Genomic DNA, 22305 nt, shown 5'->3' with positions numbered 1-22305 from the left:
ACCCCCCCCACCCGCGCTGCGACGGTGACACGCCGGTCGGAATCTTCTGCTGGCAACGCCCGGCGACCGGCGCGTGCCGTGCAGCCCGAGGAGACCCTGCAGCAAGCCGTGCTTGCCCGGATGGGCGGAGTACGAGCAGGAGTGGATTCCGTGGTGCACCACAACGTCGACGGCTTCTCTTCGCCACCGAGCTCTGCTCCCCTCCCTGTGCATCAGGATGAAGGTGCTCACGAATCTTACCTTGTCACGGTCGACTCCCCTCTCTCCCTCCGCGTTTTGCACTGGTAGGTCTGTTGGATTGGCACCGCCGGTGAAGCAAAAAACTGGAGGTAGATTGAATCTCTCCTATATATAAGGCTAGCTAGATGTGTAGTATCGGTATACGGTTAGGATAAGGTTGTTTATTTAGTGAGATGAGGATTAAACCTTTCTTGGGGTTGTTTGGATTGGATACAGACTTTTTGCCAATTCTGTTTCCCATAATAAACTCGTTTAAAGGGCTAACCGCATGAAATTTGTTAGCGTAACCAAAAGTATAGTTTTTTTAGGGACAGAATTAGTAAAACTTGGTTTAGTAGAACAGGCAAAGTGTCTTCTAATAATTATTGTTTAAACCATTTTAGCCGCTCATATTAAAAAAGGCATGGCGTGAGCATCGATCGGACCAAGGAAATCACTTACGCCTCAATCAGGCAAAGGCAGCAGCATGGCCTTAACATTGTGTATAGTTATAGTCTACTCTAGAAGATGGTTAACACCTTAACGTTGCGACTCGGGTGTTCTCGGTGATGTGCCTGAGTGTCTTGAAACTTCTAAGAAGGAAAAGAACTGTGGTCAAGGAGGCTAGCTTCCTCTTCCTGGAGATTCGATCTGCCAATCCTGACCAAATTTCGAATTGTACAGACCCACAATGCATTTCAACAAAGAAAAACACAATGTCAGAATCATACAGATTTATGCAATGTGACCTGCCATAAAAGTCAGTACTCTACAATGGTGACAGTCATACTAATGTACCATTTGTAAAAATCGAATGCAAAGCTTGGTCTGTATCTTTTGGCAAATAGCTTAAGGTTGATGTTTCTAATCCTGTACATGGTACTTTGGAATCACCTTCTTCTTCATTGAATTTTGAGGCCTGAAATTGATGTTTAAGAACGTGTTAGAAATTAAGGTCAGCCGCGTGCTAAATCTTATCACAGAGGTACTGAAAAAAGCAAATCAACAGATTATGTTCCTTTTCTTCATATCGAAGTATTTGCCGCCTAGAAAAACTCATCCTTTAATAGTTGAGATAGTAGAGATATGAGGAGATCACTGATGGCTTCACTCAGCTAGGGTTCTTCATTAATTATCAGATACATAGTTCCTTGTCCATGTATTTCTCACAAGAGATTCTATGCAATTGAAGTTTAAGTCGGTTTTTATATTGCTAGATATGATATTAGATGCCACAGGTTTTGACAATATTAAAAAACATATGCATTAGAAAGAAATACGACACCTTAGTATTTTTGTTCTTCTTTAGCAAGTCACTATCCAAACATCTTCCTCCTGCATCTGTTTGAAATTTCACGCTGTCTCTTGTTATTTCGAGCTTAAACAGGTATACGACGGGCAGGTGTCGCGAAAGGAATACTCATGGTTTCTGAAGACTGACTATGCCTGAGTACTACACAGCAACAAACTCAGGTTAGTGTGCATTAAGATCTACAATAGTTATGTGGTTGTAATGCAGAAATGAACATACTTTACCTTGACTTGCTATAATTTGATCCGGCAACTTCATGTGCTAAGGACTTCCTTGTACACTATGTTCTTCATGGTCGTTAATAAGGGCTCAGATCTTTTTCGCTTCTTTGAATTCTTGCTTTCTTCCTTACCCTTGCCTTTACCCTTGCCATTGTCCTTGATGGCGAGAATCTTGATGTTCCTCTTTGATGTGGCTCTAGACAATGCGACGTAGAGCTGACCGTGAGAGAAAACCGGGTCCGGTAGGTACACCTCGACAATTGGGATGGTCTGCCCTTGCGCCTTGTTGATTGTCATGGCAAAGCTGAGCCTAATAGGGAACTGCTTCCTCTTGAACTTGAAAGGGAATATATCGTCATCGGATGGGCAGAGAGGTATCCGAGGAAGGAACACCCTCCTACCAGCATGTTGTCCTAGCACGATTTCTACATCAATGGCGTTCCTCTGAAAACCCCGGACCACAAGCCTTGTGCCGTTACACAACCCATTAGCTGGATCAATGTTTCTCGACAGTATAACAGGGCAATTTATCTTTAGTTTGAGTGCATGCGGAGGCAGCCCGTTGGGAGTCAGGTTATTAAGGAATTCGGGGGCATAGTAGCCGTGTGGATCATCCTCTGCACTATCAAAACTGTGGTAGATCTTCTCTTCGCCCTGGAAGCGCTCTATCATGCGCGTATTTATCTTATCAACGTTGTCGTTCTTGGTGGAGAGGATCGCTTGAGATGTCATGTAATTTGGATCAGCCATGTTGTCGTCCAGAGCAGGAAATACATGGTCGATTAGCTTCTCTAGGTCAGCGCCGTCTCCTGTTGGCGGCACACAAATATCTTCGGGGAGCCTTATGTTGCCTTCCTCGTCAGTTTCCTCGGTCCCATTACCTACCCGTAGTAAGTAATCTGCGAACCACGGGTCGTTATGCGCCCTCATGTTGGTGACGAGCCTTAGCTGGCGCATGCCGTTCCAAAGGTACGAACTCCGTAGGGTAGCATCGATTATCTGACCCCATGACCCCTTCCTGACGACCGGAAGCACCTGCCTGAAGTCTCCACCGAACACGACTGTCTTTCCCCCGAATGGTCGGTCCCGTCGGCCCATGATGTCCCGCATGCTATTGTCTAGTGCCTCGACCGCTTGCCTCTTTGTCATGGTGGCCTCGTCCCATAGGATGAGTGAAGCCATGTGCAGGAGCTTGGCCGTCCCACTTTGCTTCGTGAAGCTGCACGACGCCCCATCTTCAATGTTGAGTGGGATCTTGAACCTCGAGTGGGCCGTCCTTCCTCCAGGCATGATGGAAGCTGCGACGCCTGACGTCGCTGTAGCTAGCGCGATCTTGCCCTCGCCTCGAACCTTTGCGAGAAGTGACCTGTATAGGAAGGTCTTCCCGGTGCCTCCTGGGCCATCGACAAAGAATATACCACCATCACCAGCATCAACTGCTGCCAGTATCTCGTCGTATGCAAGCCTCTGCTCAGGGTTTAGCGAGGACGCCAAATCAGCGTCATTCGCGTCAACCTCGATGGCGGACTCCTCGGTGACTTCTCTGGCCTCACCTCAAGTAGTGTCAGAGGTCTCGTCGATGTCCGGAAGAGGGAACAATGCTATGTCTTTGCCCATGGACTGTAGCATGCCCCTGATGTCAAGCAACACCATCTGCTCCACTGCATTTGAGCACGCGTGTATTCGACGGTAGTCATCGGACATCGCGTCTAGGTGCCTATCCCATAGACCGCGCACGTCACCTGGCTCGCAGAATACCAAGATAGTTGCAAAGAGCCTCCTAAGTGAGGCTGGCATCGCGAACTGTGTTGACTCTGTAAGACACTCGTCAAGCGTGTTGTCGGCCTCAATGAGGCCCAATCTCTCGGCAGCCTCACGGAAGCTATCACATAGCACTCCGTCCATGGTCCGCAGGTCCTCGAAGGATGTCTTGCCTGGTATGTGGTTAAGGAGCACTCGCAGAAAGTACCGCTCCCCCTCGGCTGGATGGGCTGACACGATTCGACCTACTTGGTGCTGCTTTTCTCTCGGCCTCCAGTATTTCTGTCTCTGCCATGTGAAACTTCCTGGAAAGTTCTTGTACAGGATATCCCGAGCCCACACGTGCTGCTGATTAGCGAGGAAATACTCTGTCAGCATTGACTTAGATGTAGTATCACGGGCGACGACATCGGTCAGGTCCTCTCCTGCTTTGAACGTGACACTATTCATATTAGGGAGATGAAGCGGCAACTGTAGGACCGACGGGAAACTCTCAGAAAGGTTGAAGCCGAATATCCTCCACATCGCCTCCGGTGGAGTAACCCATCTCGCATCAACGTACCTTTTAATCTTGTCTACAACCCCGTTGCTGTCAGGCTGGTCAATGCTGAATGAAGCTCGATCGTGACCCTTGTATACATATTTGTAAAGGTACTTGACGGCCTTGATGCTGGAGCACACCTCGACATTTATGTGGCAGTTGAACATCCGCAACAGATAAGGGTTGTAAGGCACGACCCATCTGTTATCCAGCATTTGACGACGGTCCTTAGCCTGACGACCATCGTCTCGCCGTTGATAAACCGGGTATGAATCCTTCCCCTGTAAGGTGTTCTGGTCGAACGGTCGTGGGTACTTGCTCTTGCACTTCAAGTCTTGCATGCACACATTTTTGGGATTAAGATTGCCACATGGGCCGTGCATCATATGCTTCACGACCATGGCATAGAGCTCTGGATACTTATGCCTGTCCGGGAGGTCTGCAGATATGACGCGGTCATACTGCTTTGGCACCACGAGTTTATAACTTGAATTCATGATCAGCAGGAAGTGTGCATGGGGGAGGCCCCTCTTCTGGAACTCGACGACATACACATGCGCTACCACAACACCAAGGATGTGCTTTTTGAAAATCTCTTTCATGGTCTCCAGCTTGGCCCTGAACACGCGTGCGACAAGATCTGGTCGGTCCTGGGATGTTTGGCCAGGAAGCAGCTCATTCAGTATCTCCTCCCAGCTAGGATTGTATGTCATAGTCAAAAAGATGTCAGGCTTCCCATATGTCTGCACCAGTGCCATGGCGTCCATTTACCTCCGCTTCATGTCTCGGTTGCTTCCTTGATGCGTCCCTGGCAGCACGATCCTCTTCCCAACAGCGCTCGCTCGCATCTCCCCAACCGTGATGCTATCCACAAGGCCTTGGTATAGATCGGCACGTATCTCTCATTGGTGGTCCCTGATCCACTTCAGCCTACATCCCTCAATCTTGATGAACATGTCGACACCCCACTGCTGAAACAGGCGTGCTTCGTGTAGTATGGGGTTGAATATCGCAGGGCGCGTCTGTAGCCGGTAACAGTAGTAGTCCCTGACAGAGACACATAACCGGCTGTTCCCCTCTATGGAAAGACATGAAACAAGAAGGTTAGGTACCATATGGAAGGATAGAGAACTTTTTCTGGCATATAAGCATACCAACCAGGCGCACCTGAATCGTTATCACGGTTTCCTCTTGGTTGTTGTGCAACCTCCCAAGGGACATTGTGCTTAGGGATATTTGGATGCCAACCAAGCTCCCCCCTTGGAAAAAAGAGGGGATACGAGAGCGGGTCATAACAGCCATCTGTGGCATGTATACTATACTTCTCGTTGTTGTCCCCATAGAGTGTAATGCTGCGGTTGAACCTATTTGCTAGATTGCTTCCCTCGACCCAAATCGCAGCCACCTCGAATGACACGGGTCTATTATATCTTCGTTGGTCTAGCTTCTGGTCAATGTTGAGGTCTATTCGGTACTCCTCGAGGTTTTCCTTGTGGGCACCCAAACTCCTAAACTGTTGGGAGTAGGGGTTTTCCCTCAGGACGTCCACTAACTTGCTGACAACGTGCTGGCCCAATTGCTTGGTGGCCTCCTTGCGATGGCTTAAGCTGGGACCGTCATCGTAGAAGTACAACTGCAGATGTTCAGGGCGAGATCTTGGACCGAACGAGTGCGCCTTGTGGTACATAGTGCCATGTGCCCGAAACGTGTACACCCCGGACTTCATGTTTGTGTAGTTGTTGTCTAGGCTGACGCCAAGGGTAGTGAAGGCAAAGTGCCCGTTGAAGAACCGAATGCTCTCTCGGAATGCCGAGAGTCTGCATCCGCGCTTGACCATAACCTCATGAGCTCTGGGATAGGCTCGGGTTCAGCTAGCTCAATCTCCCCGTTCCGACAGCAGAAGCCGTTAGTCTCGTACTGGAACTTCTTGGCCTTGCAATGCTCGCAGTTTGCCGCGTGCTTCAGGATGTACGTGTTGTCTGGGTTGTTCGAGTAGACATAGTCGAAAGGATCTAGGTCGATAGATCTCGTGTTGGAGGATTCTACGGGCTCATCGAGGTCCGTGCTATCAGTGTCGGATGCTGCAAGCATTGTGGAGATATAACAAGTCACAATTGGATGCACATCATAAACCAATAATATAGAGGGATGAGCAGCGATGCGGAGTACCTTCACCGGCAAATAGGTAGTACTCATCATCCATGAGGTCACCGGAGAGTGCATTCTCGTCCATGATGCCGCTAAGGAAGGCCTCCATGTCAGCTGTAACATTGTTGAGCCGGTAAGTAATGGTTTTTATTGTGAGTGCACACCAGGAGGGGAGTAAACATGAGAGGGTTACCATTGGTTCCGATGGTGTATGATGGCATGCTTGATGAAGGGGAGGAAGCTGGTGAAGCAACTCCTGTGGGTAGTGCTTCTGAGCTTGTTGCTGCTCTGTTCACATCTAAGGTACTTGCATCTGGGCCTGGAGGCCTCCGTTTTTTTTTGAACCGCTGACTTATCACCTTCTGGTATGCTTTTCCCGCGCGCTCTTCGTTTTAAGGCACTCCCTTGAATGTTCTTTGCTCTAATACTTTGTTTGTGAGTTCGCTCCCGAGCCCTACGCTGTGCTCTGCTCTCCTGCCTCTGCTCACAGGCTTGATTCTGCTGGTCGTCTATTTGGTGATCATTGGTTTGCTGCGATGGATTTATGAGTTCGCTGGGGGCATCATTATCATCCAGGGTACGACTAAGGTACTCGCCTGCACCGTTGTGGAGCCGTTAAATACTGGTTCAATGCACATGGACACAATAAGTAGAGTAAAGATGGAAGGATTACCATCTGATTCGAAGTTGCTCCCAGCCTTACTCGCAAAACGGGGGGCAGGGGCAGGAGCTGAAGCTTCGGATTCTCTGAATGCCAACACACGAGTGCTCGACATCAGGTTGGGTGTAGCTAAGGTATCTGCATCAGGGCGCGGCATTGCGATGGATTCAGCGCAAGGGGTGTTGCTCCTAGCCGCGAGTCTCTTCTTGCGTTGAGCTAGCATGTTCTGCTTCTCCTTAGGTGATATGTTTTGCAGACGTGTTCTTTGGCGGGCGTTTGTCTCTTGCTTGTCATGGACTGACATATTTTGGTAGGCCGCCCTTCTAAGGGTGTTACTCTGTTGCTTCTCCTCTAGTGTCATTCGTTGCTTGGCTTTTCTTTGATGGGCAGTCCTCTCCTCCTCTGTTTTCTTTTTCCTAGCTTCTCTGCGACGTGCATTGATTTCCTCCCTCTGTTCAGGTGTTAATCTATTTCGCCGTGCTATATATTGGTCTCGCCTTTTCTGTTTTCTATCTGATTTAATGATATCATTTGAAGCAATGTGCACGGGGACATTGTCTCCAGTGTCGAGTCCAAGTGCTATGCCTGAACCAATATTATGGTCAATGCTTCTCTCTGTTCCTCGAAATGATGCATGGTGATCATAGTAAGTGCCCTCACGAGAATGATTTCCTGAAGAACCATTTTTTTTAACAAATGTATAAATGCAAAATGAAAAAAAGTCGTGTGTAAGGGCGATACCGATTGATGTTTCCACATGCGGGACTGGCTGAAAGGCCTTGAGATTGCCGGCTATAGGAATCATCATAGGCAGTTGCGTGGGCACATTGTCATCATCATCGAAAGACGGAACACTGTAGTTAGTAGTGCCTATTTGTTCGCGTATGAAAAAACCAGATGGTGGTCGGTGTGTATTGGTGAGTTGTGATCTGGGTGTCCTCTCATATTCGACAACTGATAAGATTAATGTAAGTTAAGGTGTGAAGCTTATTGAATACCTTATGTGCAGACATGTGATTGGCATAAACATACCTTTTTTCCCTTTATCATAGAGATGCTGTCTGTCCTGTGACATCTTTCTGTCCTATAGAAGCTTAAATAAACCTGCAGTCTTTTTGCATTAAAAAATGATATGAATTGAATTACAAAAATGATATGACCTCTGGTGACTCATTTAACAGGCTTTTAGGACTCACTTGTTCATTTTCATAGACATGTTCTTTGCATATGGTTTTCTTCCAAAGTAAAATGATTGTGCTATTATATGTTGACGGCTGAAGTTTGTATATTTCAGTTTATAAAGTGCAAGATTTTGTAGAAGTTCAATTTTTGAAAAAGAGGGCTCAGACATGGCGACAAGAATGAAGGTGGAGGGGAAGGAGTGGAGAGAAAGATGTCTGTCTCCACGTGGTGCGAAAAAGACTATACATGATTCTGTATTATGTCGCGTTTAAATCCCACAGTTGGTTATTTTTGTTTCTGAATAATTTTCGAACGTTGTACAGGTTCATGTGCCTATCACCCATTAACAATATCTCAGTTATCTGCATGGTTCTCTAATTAGTATGTTTTCCCGGACGAAGAGAAGGTATGATCCTGGACTTCTAATGGTTCCCTATATACCTGACATTGAAATTTTACCAGTTTGTTGGATTTCTCAAAATCATGTCTAACACAGTTTTTTCTGGTAAATATATGGCAAGATTTTCATGTTGTTACATGCAAAAAGTAAGTTGGTTATTTAGTTGTATGTGGTACTTTGGTTTCAGGTTTCTTCTTACATGGTTCCTTTGTTGTATTTCATAAAGGATCCGGATAGATGAATTACCAATTTAAGACATTCATATGAAAGTTTCCTGCATTTTTCGTTGAAGCAACAAGTATCTCTACTCTATATATTAATAGAAACAATTACAAGGTTTTATGTACAGGAAATATATTTTTCCTGCACTTGCAATTGCAACCACATAATCCATAGTTTGTTGGTTTGTTTCCAATGATATGCATGATCTTTCTGTTGAATTTCAATATTATAGCTGCCAGTTAAAGAAAATATGACAAGCAGCTGCGATATCCGAGTGTCCTTTTTGTGATTTTCATATTTGTATCACTGATGTGTGCAGATTTATAATGGTCAAGATACTGTTGGCCAACTCTGTTTCCCCAGAATTAGTAGGATTATGTGTTCCATTGTGCATACCCGAATATTCAGAGTAATAGGCATGCAACAACGTCTATACGTACTCGATCAATCAGTACTCTGTCCTAGAATCAATGAAAAAAACTGTGAGCACACTTAAGTACTAACCTTCTATTTGTATGCACATCATAAATAAGATCTATTGTCTTATATATGACCACATATTGATGGCACTAAAATTGCTTCTGATATTGCGGGTTCAACTTGACCCTTTAATTTTATAGGCTTCTAATTGATTTGCCTCTCAATAGGTTTCTAGCTCTCTGTATTCCCCTTCATGTTGTCATAAAAACATATCATTTTCTATGGAAAATAAATATAGAAACACATGGTCTCTATGTCACAATGGGCATGCCCTGATTTATGTTTGCAGACTGATCCTTCCAAAAAAAATTCTGGGCATGAAAAATTCTGGACGATGATATCAGCGGCGTTTCTGTTTTGGCGGCGTTAAAACAATCTGGAATATAAAGGATTCTGGAGGTGAGCTTAAATGAAAGTATTTCGTTCTATCACTATTCCTGTCGCGAGGCATGTTTGTTCCCATGATGTAATGTTTCATTTTCATTTACGGTTCTTCTAGAATCCAGTAAAAGTAAACATGGTATGAGGTTACCTAGATTTCAGAATTTTCTAGATTTTTTTGACAGTTTCAACACATGTGACATACTATAGGACTTTAGCGGGTCTTTTTGCATTACAAAAATGATATGACATACTATAGGACTTTAGCGGGTCTCCAATATATATGAACTCAACTGTGGGAACAGAACAGGTGGCATAACTGATTAGATTTTGTAACTTTGGGGAATAAGTGCTATGTTCAAATGTTCAAATGTAGTTGCTGAAAAGACACATTAGAGATGCCACAACTTGTTCAATGTAGTTGGAGTACTAACATTATGAAGTTTTGAACAGAAGTCTGGATGGCAAACCTAGGGAGTTCGGGCACCCCGTTGGAGAGGAAGAAGACGGTAGGCGGGCTCAGGAGATGTCGCAGCAACAGCCGTCGAGCGTTTGGACGCCCTGGTTGTGGTTCGGCATGCGAGGCGATCAGCAGAGGCTGCAGCTCCCACAGCTCGCGTGCGGACGATGTGGCCGGACGAACTGGCATCTGTTTTGGCGGCGTTTGTTCGCATGTGGATGGAGCTCGTACACCAGGAAGAACTGGCGTCTTGATGGAGCTTGTACGCCAGGAAGAACTGGCATCTTGATGGAGCTTGTACGTCAGGAAGAATTGGCGTCTTGATGGAGCTCGTACGCCAGGAAGAACTGGCGTTCGTTGGCGGGTCGAAGAAGTTTGATTTTTGGTCGATGGACCTCGTCCTCGTTCGTGGCGATCGTGGGGTTCCATGGACTTCTTGTTCGTGTGTTCTCGTTCGTGTGTTGAACTGTGGATCTGGATCTCGTACGTGGGCTGAGTTGGTGGGCGCTGAGTTTGTGTGTTGGACTGTGGATCTCGATCTCGTACGTGGGCTGAGTTGGTGGGGGCTGAGTTGGTGATTTTGCGTACGTGGGCTGAGTTGGTGGGCTGCTGCGTGCGTGTGCGAGATCGAAGGGAGGGGGGGATCGAAGGAGGTCGAACCATCACGACGTTCGATCCCCCTTTAATAGTAGAGATATATGACATTGCTACTAGATTGCCTAGTGCCCCTGTTCATGGTGGGCTAAACTTTTATTTGCTCCTGCTGTTGCGTTTTGATGATCATGAGTGTGATGCATTTTGATGATCTCCTTGTACCAGATGAGTCCGTCGATGAAGAGGCAGCGTCTCCTCTAGAGGGTGACGGTGGTGGCGGCGCCTGTGTGCGGCTTCGACTACAACCTCCTCTCCGGTGAGTCCTTCTCCTACCTCTAGCTCCATCTCTGGGCTGTTGTAATACCATGCTCTGTTTCATGCCCGTGGCTTATTTTGTCTGTGCTTGCTATGCCTTGTGTATTGGAGCCTAATTAGCTTCTATTAGGGGATAATCTACTGGTTATACCAAGATTTTACATGAAATTTTGTTTTGCTTATTCTGCTAAGGTTGTTTGCAATGGTGATACATATGTTACACAATTTTTGCTGCTGGCTAATGAGCTTTAGAGATGGTAACATGGTGCTGCACTCTCAGGACCATCTTATGACACACAATCAATTTTTGGTGTGCTCAAATTTTTAATTTTAGTGATAAGGAAATATCCCACCTAGTTTGCTCGCTCTCTCACTTGAGTTGGTTTAATAGTAGTGGCCTCCTGACTTGTACTTAGTTGGGTAGGTGCTGGCTGGGAGCAAAAGTTTATATGCATGGATAATGGACTTGCACTAAATGGACACAAATAAAGGAGTTGAGTATTAAGTGAACTTGTTCTAACTGGAAACAATTTCTGTATGGTGTACATAAATATCGAGTTGATAGCTGATCTGTAGCAAATATAGCTGCGCGTAACTTCTTTACTTGGTTCCTCTTTTACAGGAGCTCCAGGCCTAAGAAAGTTGGAAGTGCGAAGACGTGAAGAAAAGCGTGAAGCCGTGAAGTGCTACTCAGCAAAGAGTTGTCTGTTCTATTTGACTGTAATATTGTAATAGCTGGTATACCTAGGTTGTAATAGTCTACAGAAATTGTAGTACACTAATCTAGTGTCATTTGACGAGTTTCACATGTTCTCTTGTTTGGAATATTTGATTATGAATGTGATTTGATTGTGTGTGAGATGGGAACCTGGCCAGTGCAACCCACTTATGAAATAATATGACTAGTTCGTAACTTTCTTATGTGTGGGATCAATATATGAGATTAACATGATTAGTGGGACCAGCTCCAAAATATATTTTCCAAAAATATATAATTAATAGACTGTAGAAGGCCAAAGCCTAGAGATAAAAAGGCTGAAATATTGGGCTTGGCCCATGTAGCCCAATAGAATTCGTAGGAATTATAATAATAAAAAAATTACGAATTGTTGGGCTAGGCCCATGTAGAAAACCGAATTGGACCGGGCTGAGTCTTGTGCCACATCAGCTTGCCACGCTGGATGCCTACGTGGCCTGGGGAGGTTGCTAGTGACCAAAACACCACTGTAGGAATATTTTGGTCGTAAACGTCCATGACCTTCTCACAGAGAAGGTCGCTATAGTCAGTTAACAACCGCCAGCTTTTGACCTTCTCTTTTTGGTCACAAAAAGGTCGCAAATGAAAAACCACGACCTTTCAGTGACCAATAGTCAAGGTCACAAGTTGACATATTTCTTGTAGTGATGACCTAACCAATGAAGGACTGGTCCCCCATGGATCAGCGAGGCTCCCGGGGAAGGAGTGGCAGCCGCAGCCTCAGGAGGGTGAGGGTGTCCTCTTGGCCACCCATGTTGACCGCGGGTTTTCTTTGCCGCGCCACCCTTTCTTTCGGGGATTTCTGAACTTCTTTGGGGCACAACTCCACCACTTCACACCCAACTCCATAGTATATCTCGCTGCTTTCGTGTCCTTAATTTCTTGGGTTGTCGACCCCATTGGGGCCTTTTCAAACACATTTTCACCTGTCGCTCCCAGACGGTGGAAAAGGCCAATCTGAGTGACGAGAAAACCCAAGTGATTAAGATGTGTGGGGGCCTTGGGGTTCATATGAGAGTAAAAAGTGCCTTTCCAGCCATGGTCCTTCCCGAGTCGGTCCGAGGGTGGCAGTCGACCTGGTTCTACTACCAAGACCAACCGACACCAGGGCAGTCGACTGGACTCCCTCCTTTTTCGATGGACCGAGTGAGCAAGCCATCCTCTTTGAAGGTGGTCCCGGAGGAGAAGGCGCAGGTTAAGGTTCTGGTCGAGCGTGTAGTCCAGCTTATCCGTGATGGGGTGACCGGCATGGATCTCTTGGAGGTCTTCCTCCGACGACGCATCCATCCGCTTCAATATCGAGACCATCCGATGTGGATGTATTCTGGCACTGAAGACACCACTCGGATCCACCCGGAGGAGGTCGAGGATGCCACGCTGGAGAGGTGGATGACTGCCATCACAGGGGACAAGGATGACCCTCGAGGAGCTAGGAGGATTCCTCCACTCGACCAGTCATATGAAGTAGACAAGGTCCAATGTTGTATCTTTTACCGTGATCTTGCTTTCTCCAACCTGTTTGCTTAACATCGGTCGACTGAATTTTGTCTTGTTTGTTGTCTTCTAGGTTACTACCGAGATGTACTCGATGCCCAACAGGGCGCAAGAACAGATTGAGGAGGAGGAGGGGAGCGGAGGTGAATGTCAGGAGGAGTGGCAATCTGATGGTGAGGAGGATGAAGAAGATGACGGTTCTGGTGAAGAGGAGGAGGAGGAAGAAGAGGAGGAGGAGGTCTACCCTCCTCGCACTGAAAGGCGATCCAAGCTCGCCCATGATCCTGCAGTCGAGCGTGGCAAAGCGACTGTGCCTGTTGGGCAGTCGACGAAACGCCCTCGGAGGACCTCTCCGGCGCCGACTGAAAAGGCGTCGAAGCAACCCCGAGTGGCGTCATCAAAGCCGACAAAGGCCCTGCCCAAGATGAGGATGGTGATGCCCACCATTTCCGGGTAATCATCCAAACTTGTGTTTTTCTGTTTTAACATGGATACACTCTTGGTCGACTCGTTGGCTGACAGACTGATTTCTGAAATCCGCAGTGCTGCTACCTCCGAGACCTCAGTCAGGCATGAAGACCAAGAAATGGAAGATGCTGCCACCTCCAACCTTGGTATGATCTTTGTAGTTTCGCTTTTGGTCGATTGGATCTTTCATTTTTAACTTTGCATCTTTCCTGTAGCCCCACCTCATGTCATTGATCTCCCTGATGATGACGATGAGGAGCCACTGAGGCAAAGGAGGAAGAAAAAGGTGCCTGCTGGCAAGATTGCTCAGGTTGTATCAGCACCTGAGACACTGGTTCAGGAGGGAGGCAACGTCACTCGGACTTCCGTGTCCTTTGCTGTGCCGCTGACGAGTGCTCGCCCTTCGTCGTCGACTGCTACTCCGCCTTCCCTTTTCGCCACACACCAGGTCCCGGAGGACCAAGCGGGTGCTGCTAAGGAGGCTATACGCCAGGTGGGGGTGATGATGGAGCAGGTGAAGGCGATCCGAGACGCCAGCCAAGCAGCTTATGATGCAAGCTCAGCTCTTCAGAGCAACGTCCAGGTTAGTTGGTCACCGCTTGTTCTGTTAGGATATGATACCTGAAAACTCTTCTTTGTGAAGACCTTTGAATTTGTACACCCGCTGGGTGTGTCGATTGAATTTTTGGATTGGTGGGGGCACGCTGAGTGCACCCACTAGGTGTAGTCCCCGAGACTATGGTGGACTGCTGGCAGTCGACTGTAGTCTTTATACTTTGAATTTCTTCACTCTAACTTCTCCACTCGATCTGGTCGAATGGAATCTTGGAACCAGTGGGGGCACGCTGAGTGCACCCACTGGGTGTAGTCCCGAGACCATGGTCGACTGCTGGCAGTCGACTAAGGTCTGAAGAATGTCACTTTTTTTGATGATACCGTGGCTGACTGCTACCAGTTAGCTATGGTTTAAGATCATAACTTTTTGTCTCTTTCGGTCGACTGATCGAACCGAGTCAGTAGAACCAGTGGGGGCACGCTAAGTGCACCCACTAGGTGTAGTCCCCGAGACTACTGCAGGATATTTTGATTTGACTGTAGTCTTAGAAATGCTACAATTTTTCTCTTAGTCACTCGGAAGCAACTTATCTTTGATGTTTGTCGACTGTCCTTTCGCAGAAATCTTGCGAGCTTGTGGCTCACTATACTGAGTTGGAGAACAAACATATCCAGCTCGAACTTGACTTGAAGCTTGTCCAAGAGAACTTCACAAAGGCGAAGGAGGAAGCAAAAGGTATGTTTGGTGAGAATCTTAACGACTGCCTTTATTTTTTGTCTATTCCTGATTCTGATTTCATTGTCACTTTGCAGATAAACTGAAGGAGGCTCTCAAGAAGAAGGACCTTGACCTCGCCGAGGCGGAGAAAGCGGTTTCGGACAAGACGAAGCTCGCAGAAGAAAAGCTGGCTTCAGTCGGTAAACTTGAAGAGGAGAATACCAATCTGGAAGCTGCTCTCGACGCGGCCAACAAGGAGGTCAGCCGTCTGAAGAATGACAAGATAGCCCTGAGTGACAAGGCTAGCGAACTGATGGGGAAGAAGAACAATCTGGAGTCTTATCTAGAAGGGCTCGCCAAGAAGTTATTCCTCATGCTTGAAGGTAATCTTTCCTATCCGACTGACTTGTTATCGTCGACTCGTCGTAGAACTGTTGGCTTAACTTCAAACTGTGCTTACAGAATTCTGTCAAAACTTCGAGGAGGAGACCAGTCGACTGGAGCCAAACTTGGACCCCATTAACTCTCCAGTGAAGGACGAGGCTGCTATGAACGTGTTCCGATTGGAGTCTCGCATTGCTAGGGTGGTTTACTACTCGCTCGACTGAAGGTTGCTGTGTCGCGGATCGACACGACACTCTGGCCAAGAGAGACGCTTCACAATGACCTCGAGTCTTTAATGACTCGACTGAATGACGTTCCAGGTCGAGTGCAGGAATGGAAGAAGTCTTCCGCTAGGTGTGGTGCTGATGTTGCTCTGTCCCTGGTACGCGTTCACTGCAAGGATGCTCGAGAGGACAAGCTAGCGTCCATCAGGGTGGCCAATACCAAGAGGCATGACTTCCAATCTTTCATGGAGACCTTCATTGTTGCTGCCACTCGGATTGCTGATGGAATCGACCTGGACCAGTTTGTCGCGCCCTCCAGTCCTCCACCCGAGGAGTAAAAAACTTCTATACCTCATCTTAAATTTGCCTCGCAATGCCGAGTGGTTATGTAACCGACAAACTTTCATAGGCTTGACGCTTGAGCACTTCTGAATCTGTTATCTGAAGTTTGCTTTCATTAAATATACTTGCGCTCGCCTTCGACCGAACTTTATCTTTCACCCGAAATACACTTCAATGTTTGAGATGCAGCTCTGAGGTGGAGAATCCAGTTGACCTGCACTTCACCATTTTTGTAGGTAGGGATGGAACACAGATGGCAGTCGACCTGCGTCCCTATGGACCAGGATGGAGTGCACACTGTATTTGTGGTGTAGCTCATAAGAAGAAGGTAGCAGTCGACCTGCACTTAGTCATCCTTGCAGAGCGGAATAGATTAAGTTCTTTGGCGAGCGCTGGGCTGCAGCTAAGCCCCCGAGTGGGAGGATTGCTCTCCACTCGGTGGGATTTTCAAATACTTAGGCGAGTATTGGACTGCAGCTAAGCCCCCGAGTGGGAGGTTTGCTCTCCACTCGGTAGGACTTTTAGATACTTAGGCGAGTACTGGACTGCAGCTAAGCCCCCGAGCGGGAGGTTTGCTCTCCACTCGGTAGGATTTTCAGATACTTAGGCGAGTACTAGACTGCAGCTAAGCCCCCGAGTGGGAGGTTTGCTCTCCACTCGGTAGGATTTTCAAATACTTAGGCGAGTACTAGACTGCAGCTAAGCCCCCGAGTGGGAGGTTTGCTCTCCACTCGGTAGGATTTTCAGATACTTAGGCAAGTACCGGACTGCAGCTAAGCCCCTGAGTGGGAGGTTTTCTCTCCACTCGGTAGGATTTTCAGATACTTAGGCAAGTACCGGACTGCAGCTAAGCCCCCGAGTGGGAGGTTTGCTCTCCACTCGGTAGGATTTTTTGTGGCGTAGTTCCGAAGGAGAAGGTAGCAGTTGACCTGCGCCTCGTCGTCCTTGCAGAGCGCACGTTGTATTTGTGGCGTAGCTCGGAAGGAGAAGGTAGCAGTCGACCTGCACCTCGTCCTCCTTGCAGAGCGCATGTTGTATTTGTGGCGTAGCTTGAAAGGAGAAGGTAGCAGTCGACCTGCACCTCGTCATCCTTGCAGACCGCACATTGTATTTGTGGCGTAGCTCGGAAGGAGAAGGTAGCAGTCGACCTGCAGCTCGTCGTCCTTGCAGAGCGCACATTGTATTTGTGGCCTAGCTCGGAAGGAAAAGGTAGTAGTTGACCTGCACCTCGTCATCTTTGCAGAGCACACATTGTATTAAATACTTAGGTGAGTACTTGGACTGCAGCTAAGCCTCCGAGTGGGAGGCTGGCTCACCACTTGGTAGGGTTTCAAACACTTTGGCGAATACTGGACTGCAGCTAAGCCTCCGAGTGGGAGCCTGGCACACCACTCGGTAGGATTTCAAACACTTAGGCGAGTACTGGACTGCAGCTAAGCCCCCGAGTGGGAGACGGGCTCACCACTCAGTAGGATTTCGAACACTTAGGCGAGTACTGGACTGCAGCTAAGCCCCCGACTGGGAGACTGGCTCACCACTCAGTAGGATTTTCAAGTACTTAGGCGAAACGGATTCGCAGCTAAGCCCCCGAGTGGGAGGCTGGATCACCACTCGGCAGGGATTTTTTTTACAAACTTAGGCGAAACGGATTCGCAGCTAAGCCACCCACTGGGGGATTTCTCATGTAAACAAAGTAACAACAATCAATGGGAAAATTATAACACTCTTGTCTTTGATAAATAAACTACAGAAGTACTTTTATTACATCTCATCCGAGTGAGTACTTAAGTATAAAAGGGGTGGAGCAGCTCCGCATTCCAAGCTCGAGGCTCGTCAATCTGGTGACCGACAATGTAAAGACGGTACGCTCCATGGTGGAGGACTTTGGTGACGATGAAGGGATCTTCCCAAGTAGGAGCAAGCTTGTGTGGCTTCTGCTGATCCACTCGGAGAACCAAATCTCCTTCTTGGAAGGCTCGACTCTTCACGTTTCTGGCATGGAATCGACGCAAGTCCTGCTGATAGATAGTCGATCGGACCATGGCCATCTCTCTTTCTTCTTCTAGAAGGTCGACTGCGTCTTGCCGGGCTTGCTCTGCTTCATCTTCAGTGTAGAGTTCGACTCGGGGTGCATTGTGAAGCAGGTCACTCGGCAGGACTGCTTCAGCTCCATAAACCAGAAAGAATGGAGTTCGCCCGATCGACCGGTTAGGAGTGGTCCTCAATCCCCAAAGAACTGAAGGAAGTTTGTCGACCCACGCTCCTGCTCCATGCTTAAGATCACGCATCAACCGGGGTTTCAGTCCTTTGAGAATTAGACCATTTGCTCGTTCTGCTTGACCATTTGACTGGGGGTGAGCGACTGAAGCATAGTCGACTCGTGTGCCTTGAGAGGCGCAAAAGGCTCTGAATTCATCGGAATCGAAGTTTGACCCATTATCAGTGATGATGCTATGTGGAACTCCATATCTGAATATCAACTCTCTGATGAAGCTGACAGCAGTGCCGTCATCAAGATTCTTGATAGGTTTAGCTTCAACCCACTTAGTTAACTTGTCGACTGCCACCAGTACATGGGTGAAGCCGATCCTGCCAGTTCTCAGTGGTCCAACCATATCCAATCCCCACACAGCGAAGGGCTAGACGAGTGGAATGGTCTTCAAGGCTGAGGCGGGCTTGTGTGACATATTGGCATAAAATTGACATCCTTCACACTTGTCGACTATTTCCTTTGCCATTTCATTTGCTCTTGTCCAGTAAAATCCCGCTCGGTATGCTTTAGCCACAATGGTCCGAGAGGACGCATGGTGACCACAGGTCCCCGAGTGGATATCGGCAAGGATTATCCAACCTTCTTCTGGTGTTATAGATTTCTGACCGACTCCAGTCGCGCTTTCTCTGTACAACTGTCCCTTTATCACGGTAAAGGCTTTGGATCGACGGACGATCTGTCGAGCCTCTTCTTCATCCTCTGGAAGCTCTTTCCTTAGGATATACGCAATGTACGACTCTGTCCAGTCGGGAGCGATGATCAAGACTTCCATGATCAGGTCGACCACAGCTGGAACTTCAACTTCAGTTGGATCTGTGCCACTTTTTGGCTGTGGAGCTTCTTCGGTGAAAGGATCCTCTTGAACTGATGGAGTATGGATGTGTTCCAAAAACACATTACTGGGAATGGCTTCTTTTTTGGAACCTATCTTTGCCAAATCATCACCCGCTTGATTTTTCAGTCGGGGTATATGATGGAGCTCTAACCCCTCGAATTTCTTCTCTAGCTTTCTCACTCCATTGCAGTAACCTGTCATGGCCGGGCTTCTGATGTCCCACTCCTTCATCACCCAATTAACCACCAAATCTGAGTTGCCATAGACCATACGCAACCCATACAGAAGTGCCTCGTATTCTGCTTCATTGTTGGAGGAATCAAAGTGGATCTGGAGCACATATCTGAGCTTATCTCCTCGGGGGGAAACCAACACTACCCCAGCACCGGAACCATTCAGCATCTTAGAACCATCAAAGAACATGGTCCAGTGCTCCGAGTGAACTTGAGTCGGTAGCTGCTGTTCAATCCACTCGGTGATGAAATCTGCTACTGCTTGGGACTTGATGGCTTTCTTTGCCTCAAACTTGATATCAAGGGGAAGGAGTTCAATCGCCCATTTCGCCACTGAACTAGTTGCATCTCTGTTGTGCAGAATCTCTGACAATGGGGCGTCGCTGGTGACTGTAATGGAATGGTCAGAGAAGTAATGAGCAACCTTCTTCGTGGTCATATAAATCCCATATACAAGCTTATGATAATGAGGATATCTTTGCTTTGATGGGGTCAATACTTCAGAAAGATAATATACTGGGCGCTGAACTTTGAAGGCTTTTCCTTCTTCTTCCTGCTCGACCGTAAGTATTGTACTGACGACTTGTCCTGTGGCTGCAATGTAAAGCAACAAAGGCTCTTTGCTGATTGGGGCAGCAAGCACCGGCTGAGTGGAGAGCAGAGCTTTTAGCTCTGCAAACGCTGCATCAGCTTCTGGAGTCCACTCGAACTTGTCTAACTTCTTCATGAGTCGGTAAAGAGGCAATGCCTTTTCATCGAGACGGGAGATGAATTAACTTAAAGCGGCCAAGCATCCAGTAAGCTTCTGGACATCGTGCACACGCACAGGGCGTTTCATTTGGAGTATAGTACCAACTTTTTCTGGGTTGGCGTCGGTTCCTCGTTCAGAAACGAGAAAACCGAGTAACTTTCCGCCAGGAACTCCGAATGTGCACTTTGATGGATTAAGCTTGATATCATACCTCCTGAGATTGGCAAATGTTTCAGCGAGGTTAGTCAACAGGTCGGAACCCTTCCGTGATTTGACCACTATATCATCCATGTACGCTTCCACATTTCGACTAATTTGAGTGAGCAAACACTTCTGAATCATCCTAATGAACGTGGCTCCGACATTTTTAAGGACGAATGGCATGGTAACATAGTAGAAGCACCCGAATGAAGTGATGAAAGCTGTTTTAATTTCGTCGGGTCCATACAGACGGATCTGATGGTAACCAGAATAGGCGTCTAGAAAAGACAGGCGCTCACATTGTCAGGACCCCGACTCAATGCGACATCGATCTAGCATGTAACACCTCATATCACTTTGCGGCCTCACGCACGGTATTCCCACGGGTGTCACCTTACCTTTGCCCGGGACCGTTTGCGCCTTTTGGCATACGTATATGATAGTGTCGCTAGCATCTATATGATAAGGAGCCCGGGCTAACATGGCTAGTCGTAAACCCAAAGTGGCACAAACTTACAGGGACAGGCATCCATGACCCAGCATCGAACGTGTCGGTCATCAGCGAGTGAATCTAGGCTGTAGCACTGGGCTAGCAGGACTCCGGTGAACCAGGCTGTAGCGGGCTAACAGGACTCCGGTATTCATCGCGTGACATTTCCCCGAAGGGACAGACACAGGAACGAAGAAGGACACATGCCGGCCAGCCTAAGTGCTCCGGAGCAGTAGCAAGCTACCATGGCTCAGTGGATGCACTAGGAGACATTTCCCGGTAAGAGAGGCTACTAAGGATAAACAACTAGATAGTCAGATCCCACACATACCAAGCATTTCAATAACATACACACAATATGCTTGATATGTGCAAATACAACATGGCATCACAACATGACTCTACGAGTCAAGTATTTTATTCAATAGGCTCCGAGGAGCGAGATATTACAAACATGGGTCTCACGACCCAACGTTCAGAGCATACAAATCAAAGCACATGCGGAGGCTTAACATGTCTGAGTACAGACTTCTACAAATGAAAAAGGCTTAGAAGCCTGACTATCTACCAGATCCCGCCGAGGGCACAAGATCGTAACTGAGGTAACAAGCTAAACGTCGAAGTCCACGCGGAACTACTAGCGAGACCGAAGTCTCTCTGCAAAACATAAAATAGGCAAACGTGAGTACAGATGTACCCAGCAAGACTTACATCAGAACTAACTACATATGCATCATTATCAACAAAAGGGATGGTGGGGTTTAACTGCAGCAAGCCAGCTTTGACTCGGTGGCTATCCTGAACTACTACTGCAAGTAACTCTTTTGAGGTGGCGCACACGAGTCCACATATTCAGCATATCAATACAACACTATGGATCCGCTCCCGTCTCCCTACGAGAACGCCATCCATAGCACTCACGCTTATCTTGCGTATTTTAGAGTATCCACTTTCACTTGTCTATGAACTATTATAGGCAACCCAGAAGTCCTTTACCGCGGACACGGCTATTCAAATAGATCATATTAACCCTGCAGGGGTGTACTTCTTCATACATGTTTCCACTTAGCGTCTGCACATGACATGTGCTCGGCAGACTTCAAGCGAAAGCCGACGTGGGTGTAGACCACGACCTACCTAAACACTCAAGTCTCTAGTCCAGGTTTATCGCCTATTCGGGTTCCATCCATGAGGAGATCCGGCCGAAGTTTCGCTCACAGCCCCAAACGATGTGAACAGGGTTCCCGAGACACCAAACGGGCGCCCGGTACACCGTGCCACGTGCCTACCGCATCACAGCCCACCCCTACGGTCAGCGCTGCGCACGGCCTCCAGCATACTACAAACACCAGAAACTACTTGCAACTCCTGGACAGAGGACAAGGGTGATTAAGAAGTCGAGCGGGGTCATATTTCATGGCCCAATTCATGGTAGTAGCTGAATCATGGATCACAAACACAGAACTCAGTTCCTAAGGACGGCGTCAATGAGACAACCCACCATGTAAGACTACATGGCCTCTCACCGATACCTTTACCAAATCGTGTTCACACACTTATCTCACACATAGTAGGACATGTTCACACACCTCTGATTCATCCCGGATGAATCAGACCTGACACAACTCTAAGCAATAGCAGGCATGACAAACAAGCATGAATGAGTAGGCACATCAGGGCTCAA

General features: G+C 47.5%; 1 long non-coding RNA gene across 4 annotated transcripts; it reads left to right on the top strand.

Moving 5' to 3' along the window:
• The first annotated feature begins 6 nt into the window (after nt 1–6).
• LOC119322605 lies at nt 7–11764 on the top strand. Of its 4 annotated transcripts, none has more exons than XR_005155719.1 (8): nt 7–223; nt 1607–1692; nt 8158–8273; nt 8369–8451; nt 9437–9546; nt 9982–10725; nt 10808–10898; nt 11520–11764. It is a non-coding gene; the product is annotated as an uncharacterized LOC119322605 (long non-coding RNA). The 4 variants fall into 4 exon arrangements; XR_005155721.1 differs by adding an exon at nt 7401–7509 and having other exon boundaries at nt 9982–10898; XR_005155720.1 differs by lacking the exon at nt 9982–10725.
• Nucleotides 11765–22305: the final 10541 nt, after the last annotated feature.

This window comes from Triticum dicoccoides, chromosome 6B (genome assembly GCF_002162155.2).
Source record: "Triticum dicoccoides isolate Atlit2015 ecotype Zavitan chromosome 6B, WEW_v2.0, whole genome shotgun sequence".
NCBI lineage: Eukaryota > Viridiplantae > Streptophyta > Magnoliopsida > Poales > Poaceae > Triticum > Triticum dicoccoides.
The sequence above is the reverse complement of the archived record's forward strand: the minus strand, read 5'-3'. Positions and strand labels throughout refer to the sequence as shown.